Raw genomic sequence first — 11,710 nt, 5'->3', positions numbered from 1 at the left:
AAACTTAGTACCCAACAGATAGTGCTTCCATGCGTCAAGACAATGTATCACTGCAGTCATCTCCTTCTCGTGAGTTGTATACCTCTGTTCAGCATCCTTAAGCTTCCTGCTTTCAAAGGCACATGGGTGTCCTTCTTGGACTAGAACCCCACCAATTGCTCTATCAGAGGCATCAGTATGCACTTCAAATGGCAAACCAAAGTCAGGCAGTCTCAAGACCGGTTCTGTAGACACTGCCTGCTTAAGCATCTCAAAAGCATTCTGGCACTCCTCAGACCAAACCCACTGTTTGTCTTTCTTCAGTAAGTCCGTTAAAGGACTAACCTTCTTGGAATACCCCTTTATAAACTTTCTGTAGTAATTTGCCAACCCTAGAAAAGATCTCAACTCTGTCACTTTGGTAGGTGCAGACCAATCAAGGATGGCTTTCACCTTTCTCTCATCCATTCTGACATGGCCCTTACTGATCCAATGCCCCAAAAACATCACTTCTTGGCGACAAAACTCACACTTCTCCTTTTTGACAAATAACTGAAACTCCTTCAGTTTTGAGAAAATCAATCTCAAGTGTTTTAAGTGATCTTTCAATGACTCACTATAGACTACAATGTCATCCAAATAAACAACAACAAAGCGATCGATGTAGTCATAAAACACATTATTCATTAAGTTGCAGAAGGTTGCCGGGGCATTAGTTAGCCCAAACGGCATTACAAGAAATTCATAAGACCCATAACGAGTTACACATGCAGTTTTGGGTTCATCTCCTTCTGCTATATGCACCTGCCAGTAGCCTGCACGTAAATCCAGCTTAGTAAAATAGGATGCCCTTGACAACCTGTCAAATAAGTCTGCGGCATTGGGCACTGGGTACTTGTTCTTCACAGTCACCTTATTCAGAGCCCTATAATCCACACACATCCGCATTGAGCCATCCTGCTTCTTCTGGAACAACACTGGCGCGCCATACGGTGCCTTGGATGGTTGAATATAGCCAGACTCCAGCAACTCATCCAACTGTCTACGCAGTTCAGCCAGTTCTGAAGGCGTCATCCGATATGGGGCCTGAGCAGGAGCCCTTGCACCCGGCTCCAACTCTATCTTATGATCAACAGCACGTCGAGGGGGCAATTGCTTGGGTAGCTCTGGTGGCATCACTTCTGCAAATTCCTCTAGAATTTCAGCAACAGAATTCGGAACTTCAACAAGCTGGTCCGGTTTGATCTCTATCATAGCTGCAAGAAAGGTAGAGTCTCCTCTCTTCAAACCTGTTTTCACTTGCAATGCAGAGATTATTTCGATGCAACCATATTTACGATCTTCCTTCTTTTGGTGCCCATAAAGAGCCACTGATGGAATAAAACATGGACAACTCCTGTCCCAAATAAAAACTCCTCCCAAATATGGTACAACTACCACTCTGGCTTTCGTAAGGAACTCAATTCCAAGAATTAGATCAAAATCATCTAAGGGAACAGCCATAAGACTAACTACGCCCTCCCAACAACCAACTTTCATAGAAGTGGTGGCCATGCCTAAAACAGGCTTGGCTTCAGAATTCACAGCTTTCATGTTATTAGCATGTGGAATTAACTTTAAATTAAAGTTACTTACTTCCCTCTGCGCAATGAAGTTATGAGTGGCCCCCGTGTCCACCATTGCCAAAACTTCCTTGCCGTTCAGTGTCACCTGAATGAACATGAGCCCTTTCAACTCCATGGACTGTTCTTCAGTAAGAGCATTCAGCATTTGCAGAGGATTAACTCGGGTTGGACCAGATTCCGAGTCTGAGTCTCCTTTTGATTCAGCGACAATAGCACTCAGCTTCTCCCTCTTGGGACAGTCCCTAACACGATGGGGACCATTGCAGATGAAACAACCGTAGTTGGGCTTAGTCCCACTACTACTCCCTTTGTTGTTGTAATCTGCCTTGGCCTTGACAAAGCCACTCCCTTTATCCTTCTTTTGATTCTTGTCCTTCTTTTTGTCCTTGAACCTGAAGGACTGGCCTTTGTCTTTCTTCCCCTCCTTGGACTTCTTCTTGTCTTGTGTAGTAGACCCAGTCATTTTGAAATCTACAAGACAATCTGCCGCTGTCATGGCAGTAGGAAGGTCCCTCACACCTTGCCTACGGAGTTCTGCCTGAGCCCATGGTTGCAATCCGGACATGAAATTGAACAGCTTGTCCTCCTCTGACATATTTCGAATGTCCAGCATCAAGGAACTAAAGTCCTTCACATAGTCACGAACGGTACCTGTGTGCTTCAATTTCTTCAGAGATTCCCTTGCAATCCATGCAGTGTTCTGAGGCAAGAACTGGTCCTTCAATTCCTTCTTGAGGGTCTCCCAAACTTCAATCCGAGGCCTACCCGCAGAAGCATCGTCCTCTGTCCGTGTGCGCCACCATAGCTTTGCATCACCAGATAGATACATGCTTGTAATGGTCACCTTCTCGCCATCAGGGATCCGAGCAGCCTTAAAGTACTGCTCCATGTCCCATAGGAAATTCTCCAACTCTTTGGCATTTCGGGTACCACTGAAAGACTTGGGATCCGGCACCTTGATCTTCTGCGAAAGAGGATCACCACCGCCTCTGGAACTCCCATGAATGGCCCTCTTCACCAAGGACACTTCATCTTCAAGGTCTTTCAGGTTCTTCTTGAAGACGTCAGTCAGTGACTCAACATCTTCAGAGATACGGGACAATTGCTCTTTGGTGGCCTGCATGAAGTCACCAAACCCATCAGGATCAGTCTTCAAGATCTCTTATTCAGAAGCCAAGTTTTCAATTCGAACAACAAGGCTCTCTGCACCATCTTGTACCTCTGTTTCTGTAGGAAAACCCACGAACTCTTCCAAATGGGAAACTCTTTCACGAGTATTACCTCCAGCCATTGTAGAACAGGGCTCTGATACCAATTGTCACAGGGCTAAATTATACCACGAATTTTTGCCTCTGCAATGGCACTTGGGGCCACCAAGTCTCAGCCAACACAACAACACAATACACACAATATAGAAATATAAAGAAGGCACACACAGTTTACAGGGACAAGCCCCAACCTTTGCTCATATTAAACATATTACAAAGGAACATGAGTTCGTACAAGGAACAACCAAGGCTCACACCCTCTTCTCTGTCCCCTCTACAAATCCCACCTTAGCATTATATAGGCCACTCTCAAAACCGCCCATAACTGCCCACTAAGATGATGGATGACACCCCCATCCACCTAGGGTCGTGCTGGCACCCTCTAAATGAGCCAGCACTATAATGCAGTTGACAAGCCCAACTGCCAGACTTGTTGGCATGTTCTGCTCATGCCACATAACCACAAGAAGTTAGATTCTGCATGGTGGAGGAAACCATCCTTAACCGCCTGTGTGTTGATCCTCTCAGAATTGTGCCACATGTTTGGGAGGTTACTCAGCACTCCCCCACTTCCCATGATGAGTGGGAAGTGCTAGTAACTTCCCCCAACCAACCGAGCCCACTAAGCCACCACCTCTTGTAACCGCAAGCCATGACTTTGTGTTATCCATGCTCTAGCCACATCTGAGTCAACCTTGTGAACCTAGCCCAAGTCCACCAATCTGCACCCACATATATATGTCTCTGAGTGCACGGCGTGCCAAGCCATGCATGCCCGTGCGCACGCTCGGGTGCACACCAAAGTGCACGCCGGCGCACACACTACTGCCCTTCTTTGCGCGCCATGTTTGTACCTTCATGCGCCCGTGGCTGCACACCCACCTGGACGCCCATGTGCACGCCGAGCTAGACGCTCGCGCACACTAGGTCGGACGCCTACCCGTGTGCCAACCTGCACGCCCGCACGCACACCGCTGCACTCCAGCGCGCGTGTCGGTGCACACTTATTTGCCCTTCAATATCTTGGATGCTCCCCACTTGTGCAACCATCTTGGAGTGGTGCAACACGTGCCCATGCACGTTGGCTAAGCCCTCTAAGCAAGCCATGCCATAGCCCAACCGATGCGCTCAACAGACCCCCCCCTAATATAGTCTTAAGGAAATCTAGCACTCTGACAGGAGTAAACATTACCCATGCTTGAGGAGTCATAATGGCCTTTCAGACCTTTCCCGACATCCAAATTAAGTGCCGTCTGCGCCAACCAGCTTCTATGGACTCAAGGTATCTCCCATAAAGATCCCGAGTCAAAACTCCAAGTTTCACTTTTCGCCATATTTACGAAAGTGCCACTGGGCACCCCTAGTGCACGCCGAGCATCCTTTTAAGCATCTTGTGTGCACGCTGAGCATCTTGTGCACGCTGACAACCCACTGAGCACCCTCATGGCTGTCTAATCAAAGCCAAAGTATTCCTAAGACATGGCATGGCCTTGAAATGCCCATGTCTTCCCTTGGACAACCGTCAAGGGGCTAACACAAGGTAACTATGGTGTTTGAGTAGCACCACCGGTTATGAATTCTCCCATTGCTTTGCGTGATCATTATGTGCCTAATGGATACAATGCACCTACATGGATTCAATTGCCCCCATTTAAAGCATATTACTATGAGATTAAACCTCAAACCATTCAAATGCTTCCCAACTATCATGGACTTCCAAGTGAAGAACCTTATAAGCATTTGGATGAATTTCTTAAAGTGTGTTCCACCGTGAAATACATGGACATGCCAGAAGAAGTGTTAAGATTTAAACTTTTTTCTTTTACCCTTAAAGACAAGGCAAAATATTGGTTCAACAATCTTAGACCTTTTTCGATAACTTCTTGGGCAGAAATGCAACAAGAGTTCTTGAAGAAGTACTATCCGGTTTCAAAGACCAATGCTATGAGAACTTTGATTCATGAATTTTCTCAAAGGGATGGGGAAATGTTTTATGAGGCATGGGAAAGGTTTAATGACTTGCTTAGGAAGTGCCCACATCATGACATACCTAAGTGGCAACTAGTTCAATATTTCTTTAAAAGTTTACCGGATAATTACAAGGGTATTGTTGATGCATCTATAGGTGGTTCTTATCTTGACAAGCATGAAAATGATGTTTGGTAATTGTATGAAAGCATGAGTGAGAATTCAATGCATAGATCTTTATCATCCAAAAATGGTAGAAATTTAGGTGGAAGGAAGAATGTTGGCTTATATCAAGTTGACAGTTCCAATGACATAGCCGCAGAGATGAAATCTTTATCTCAAAAGTTTGATCAATTCTTGATCAACCAAAATTCGGCGAATTAAGTATCTTCCTCCCCTAATCATGTTCATCATCATGCATCTAATGAATCTTGTATGACTTGTTCAAGTGTCTTGCATTCTACTTCCAATTGTCTCCATGGACATGTGCAAAGTGAGAACCATGAACAAGCCAATGCTGTCTTTGCTAACCAAGGGAATAATCCCTATGGCTCACACTATAATCCAGGGTGGAGGAACCATCCAAACTTCTCTTGGAAAAGCTAAAGGGTAGGCTCAAACCCTCTCCAAGGTGGTTTTCAAAACAAGTATGTTCCACCTCCAATGCAAAGCCAAGGTTCCCAAGGTTTTAGATCATCTTTTCAATCGCATGGTAATCAATTCTCTAATTCTCATTTTCCTAACCAATCATCGTATTCTCAAGGAAATCCTAGGAGTCCCGCTTTTGAGGAGAAAGTGTTGGCAGCTCTAAGCACTCTAGAGGCGAACACTCAATTGTTTCATTCTCATTCTCAATCTGTTGTTAAGCTAAAAACCCAAGTCAGGCAAATAGCTAGTACTTTGAATGCTAGAGAGAAAGGAAAGATGCCTTTAAATGACCCACCAAAGCAACAATGTGATGTGGAGACTCATTCCTCATCGAAAGGTCACATAATTGAGCATGTCAATGCGGTGACAACCTTGAGAAGTGGGAGAGTGAACCGGTGCAACCAAAAGTTAACACCCGTCCCGTTTCGCATTTTATTCCTCCTTCATTGCATGTGCATGATCATTTTGTTGAGAAAATTGTCAAAAATGATTTGAAAGATGAATTGAACAATGATTTGAAAAAGGATTTGAAAAATTCTTGCTTTGAAAGTGATTTAGAGAAAATTTTGAAAAAGCTTTTGAGCCTAAAGCTCCATTTCTGGATGCCTTGAAATGATCCATTTTGCTTGAAAAACAAAAGACAAAGACTAATGAAATTATTGATGTGTTTAGGCAAGTGAAGATAAATCTTCCGCTTTTAGATGCAATCAAACAAATTTCAGCTTATGCCAAATTTTTGAAAGATCTTTGCACCCAAAAGAGGATGAATAAGAGCCAAGCACCAAGAAAAGTAGTCTTGACCGAGCAAGTGAGCTCTATTTTGCAACACAACACTCTCCCAAAGTTTTAGGACCCCGGTTCACCTACTACTTCTTGCATCATCGGTGACCATGTCATCAATCGGGCTTTTCTAAACTTAGGAGCAAGTGTTAACCTTCTTCCATATTCAGTGTATGTCAAATTGAGCTTAGGAGACTTGAAACCGACGTCGGTGGTTTTACAACCTGCCGACCGATCCATCAAAAAGCCCCGGGGTATCATTGAGGATGTTTGATTAAGATTGATAAGTTCTTTTTCCCCTTTGATTTCATTGTCATAGACAAGGAACCGGTTCCGAATCCCAAGAGCCAAATTCCAGTTATCCTTGGCCGTCCCTTCTTAGCAACCACAAATGCTAACATCAATTGTAGGACGGGGATAATGAAAATCTCATTTGGCTACGTGAAGGTGAAGTTGAACATCTTTAATCCAACCTCGAATTCAATGGACAAACATGAAGAAGTGTGTGTTGTAGAAGAGTGTTTAGACAATGAATTTGATAAAGTCGAGTCTTTGCTTGAACATAAAACTTCAAAAGATCAATCTTTAAACTTGAAAACAAAGAATGTTGTTTCAAAAACAAAGTTTGAAAGGGCATGGAAGCCTAAGAGTTGCATAGACCAAGGACCATTGATAAGCGCCGAATATTGTATATTCAAGCGCCCTAAATTGCATTAGTAAAGTCCGTTGTATGTTAATTTATGTAGATTATCTTCATTTCTATGTTTTTATGCATTTTCAGGTTCATTGACCAAAATGGAACAAGAATAAGGCCTTGTGGAATCTTGAGCAACAAAAGGTGCCAATGCTGAATTCTGGCAGCAGTAGAACCTGGACTTTACTCGCCATTTTGACCTTCCAAACTCGAGAACTGGACTTCCCTCATAACATGAAAGATTTAGAGCTCTGAATTAGCTTTCCAAATCTTCAAACAGTTTGTCATTCGGAGCTTGGAGCAGAGAGTTATGGCCTTATTACCAGAGGTACGTAGAACTGCCTGGCAGCAATGAAATTCTGTCTTGATCTTCATTTTAGACCAACCATCCTTGAGAATTGGATCTCCACCAAAACATGAAATATTTAGAGCTCTGAATTAGCCTTCTAAATCTTCAAACGGTTCATCATTCGGAGTTCGGAGCGCAAAGTTATGGCTGTTTAACCAAAGTAGGTCTGGGCGGAGCAAGTGAAGCATGGAGCTTTTTACACTAAATTCGAGTGCTCGAAGCCTTGCTTAGAGTACTCGAATTTTGGGCAGAATGCCCTTCGGAAATGGCTCATTTCAGCCCACTTGCACCTTGGTTTCTTCATTTTGTTTTCCTCTTTAATGAAGTGGTTGGAGATGTTGGTTGGTGGCCTTTTGGGTGGTAGATAAGAGGGATAAGAGCCACACAATAGAGGGAGCTTCATTCTACAAGATTAGAGGAGAGAGAAGAGAGCAAAGGAAGGAGAGTTCTTGGAGCAAGAAAGGGGAGCTCGAAAATGGAAGGAGGATCCATGGTTCTTCTTCATTCTAAGGCTCCCATGTGTAACTAACTCCTCCTCTAGGGAGGTAATGGAACCCCTCATTGTAAGCATGCTTTACTTTTGATTCTAGTTTGGGAAAAATAATGTATTTTTGTGGTGATTCCATAATCTAGAACTCTTACTTGATGTAATGAATTGATTTTGATTTAATGATCATGTTGGACCTACTTTCTTGTCTTAGAATGTATGTTTTCATGGTTGTATGGTTTACATTTTCATGGTGACAATGAAGATGAGATTTTTGGAATGGTTTTAATGGCATGTTGTTGAGAGATTTGATAGGCCATAGCTTAGGTTCTTCCTTTGATGGCTTATTCTTAATTCTTAGCTTCATGTGCTCTTATCATGTGATGGATGGTTTGACAATTTCTAGCTTAGTGAACATGTCTTAAGTTACACTTTAGTTTAGGTAATTGAGCATGTAAAATCTTTGATAAATTGTTCTTGCCTATTGATTCCATGAATCCTTTGAAGGTAATGTAGTAACCATGAGTAACTACTTATCATAGCCACATATTTATGTTGTTTTTCCCCGAATGAATCATATTCTAGCATGTTTATATTGTAGGTGGTGAAGTTACTTCCCTAGTCTCTTTTACCGACATTTTATCTCTTTTAAATTCTTGCAAGTTCTATTTTATGCATCTTAATTTCATAGCTTTAGTGATAAACCAAGCAAACACCCTATTCCCCCTTATCATTCTAAAACGATTCTAGACGCTTAGGTTGCCTTAAACTAGCGCAGTACCCGACCAATAGCCCTATTTTACAATGATTCGTGCTATTGCGAAGGTTGATGTTTAATTGACCAACCGATCAATTTTTGGCGCCGTTGCTGGGGAACTGCAAACGGTTTAGCGACCAAAGTTCTAGGGTTAAATTTAGTTTGATTGTGAATACTATGTTTTGTGAATATTTCTTGTGTGGTTTAACCATTTTTGTGTTGTAAGTGAGATTCTAGAAACTCAAGGCTTGCCGAGGAAAATTGCTAGCAAATTGTAAGTCTAGAGGACCCCAGGTAAGTCTCGTGACTTCTAGTTTCAAATTATGAATATCGTGCATGTGTTAAGCTTAGAAGTAGATAAATTGCAAGCCCTTGTCGAGGCTTTTTCAATTGTGTATTTTCAATTCCAAGCATCGGTCCTTGTCGTGACCATTTATTTCCTATCTTGTTGATAATTGAGGAGAAAGGGATCATTGTATGTGGAGTTGATGATAAAGAATTGTTGTGTTGATTATGTTGTGTGTTGTTGATATTTAAGTCCTAGATGGAGGGTAGTTATCTTCCAACTCAATTCTACACACCACATGCGTTTTGTGCTTTTTGCTCTAGTAATACACATCATACAAGAGATTGTCTTCCAACGAGACAATTCTCGGACTTCTATCTAGAGCAACCAAATGAAAATTTCCTTGAACCGGGTAGTGATCCATACTTCAACGGTTATAACTCGGGTTGGGGAGACCAACAAAACTTCTTGTGGCATGACATAGGAAATTCAACCCCACAATCTCATATGCAACCTTTTCAACCCAATGATCATCCTTTCCCGCCCTCTTCTCCTTTTCCACCGTCTCCATTGGATGAGCTAATTGCTGCCAATGAACAAATGATGGAGTCTTTCCACACGCAAATGATGGAGTCCAACAAGCAAATGTTGGATGACATTGTTGGCATACAATCCACTACTCATTCTCATTCCCAAGTTAGTGCAATGATAGATGACCAAATATCTCAAATTCAACAAAGGATTAATGCTAAAAATCATGAAGAGGAGGAAACATTTTCATTTGAATTTATGGCCAATCCAAAAGAAAATTCTATGAATGATGAGATTACTCCTAGTAACTTTCATCATGAGAATGATCAAGTGGTCATCATATATGAAAATGATGAAATAGTGGTTGAAGATCAAATTGTTGCCACTCATAAAATGGAAGAATTTGTGGTTAAAAATGAGGAAAAAGATGATGAGATTGCATCCTTTAAAACTCCAGAACAACCCCTAAATAATCCTTTGCTTGATGCACCTCCTTCAATGGAGGATCCTCTAAAAGCTTGTTTGGCTCATTTCAATTGTGAGGATTTTAATGTTGATAATTCCATTTCGGAGGTGAATTATTTGCTTAATATTCATCCACCTATTCATTCTCTTCCTTGGTCAACATCAAATGTATCTCTTTCTTGGGAGCTTGCATCTCATCTCATTCCTTCTCCTGAGTTATCTCAAGCTATTGAGCCCGAACCGCCGGATAAGTGTGAGGAGGATGTTGAAAGTCTAAAGGATAACTTGTTGAGCATTCCCGTGCTCAATATGACCCTTCATAAGTCGTTGCTTGGTGCACCTTCACCTAATCCATCTTCCTATAATCCAAATCAGCCCCATAGTCCAAAGTTCTTCATTGAGGATGAAGAGTGGATTGAGGTCTTTCCATTACCTCTTTCCAACTTTTGTCTTCAAGCTCTTTTTCTTCCGCTTCCAAACGAACTTTCTTACTTAGGGAAGCTTGAATCTCTAGAGAGACATGGTATAGGGTAAGGAGGACTAACCTGATCTCGGTGTGTCTAGCTATCGAGATTTTTGAGGATTAGTGCCTGCTCTAACTTCGTCTAGCTATCGACATTAAATTTAGCAAAGCAAGGGAAGAAATTCTTTCGATGTTCAAGTTTCCCTCTCCCAATAAAATTACCTGAGCCTTGAGTTTTCTGGAAATTCGCTAAGGAAAGCCAAAAATTTGACCTCCTTCGGAAGTGTCTCTAATTGCGTTCCAAACATCACATTAGGCTTTCCTAGACCTTCTGAAACTTTTTCTTTCACTCCTGGAAATTTTCAGCTCTATCTGGCAATTTCATTGGCTTTGGAATGCTACTCATGTGCATAAACTCTCAAATTTATTGCATTCTTAAAAAAATAATAATAATAAAAAATAAATTCTCAAAAATTTTCAATGAATCGTGTGAGGTTGCAAAAGCTTAAAGTAATGTGGAATGGTTTGAAAATTTTCCCAAATTGTTGCAAAGTTTGAAAATTTCCATGCATTGGAGATGTTGAGAAGAAGGAAGAAGCTCCATCCATGCATTGGATTGAGGTTGACAAGTTTTTTTTTTTTAAAAAAAAAAAATTCCATGCATTAGAGAAAAGTTGCCAAGTTTAAAAATTTTCTACATTCATCCAAGCATTGGTGCACAATTGCAAAGTTTGAAGAATTTTCAAAAAAATTAATCCATGCATTGGATTGACATTGCAAGTTTTAAAAATTTTCCATGAATTGTGTGATGTTGCATTGAAGAGATATTCAAAAATTCCAAAATTTTCAAATTCATTCAAAGTCTGGAAATTTTCCAAAGATGATGCAATTTGAAAATTTTCTTCAGTTCATTCAAGCATTATGAGACAATTTGAAAATTTTCAGAAATTCTTCCATTCCATGGGAATGACATGCAAAATTTTTTGTTTCCAAGTCGCCAACTTGCAAAATTCCTGGAATGATGTTGCAAATGCATCAAAATGCATGAAAGTGCATGCAATAGTGCTCACTGTCTCCCATGGAATGAGATTGCAAATGCAAATGCATGGAATTTCCATGCATGGACTCCATTTTGAACAGCTTCCATTTCCATGTTGCTCACATTCCATATTCCATTGCAACAAATTCAACTTCCATGGTGCTCACTGTCTTGCATGTTTTCCCTTTCACTCCTTGTTTCAGTCCTCACAGCCGAGCTCACCCCCTAGCCTACTGAGCCAATTTCGTGCCCTCCAAATCCCATTCAGATTGCTCCAAATTACCACACCAATTTTGCATGCTCACTGCCCAAGTTTGGAGCGCTCTAGCTTCCATTTGGATTGCTCCAAACTTTTCCACCATCATTCCGAG

The 11,710-nt window shown here is 41.6% G+C and overlaps 1 non-coding gene across 1 annotated transcript; it reads right to left on the bottom strand.

The window, feature by feature from the left end:
* Positions 1-4,811: 4,811 nt before the first annotated feature.
* Positions 4,812-4,920, bottom strand: LOC132267767 (small nucleolar RNA R71). The gene has a single exon (XR_009469092.1). It is a non-coding gene; the product is annotated as a small nucleolar RNA R71 (small nucleolar RNA).
* Between the last annotated feature and the right edge of the window lie 6,790 nt (positions 4,921-11,710).

Source organism: Cornus florida, unplaced genomic scaffold (assembly GCF_030987335.1).
Source record: "Cornus florida cultivar Cherokee Brave unplaced genomic scaffold, ASM3098733v1 CherokeeBrave_3.0.0_Hap2_Chr07, whole genome shotgun sequence".
Taxonomy (NCBI): Eukaryota; Viridiplantae; Streptophyta; class Magnoliopsida; order Cornales; family Cornaceae; genus Cornus; species Cornus florida.
This window is presented reverse-complemented; position numbering and strand designations above follow the sequence as displayed.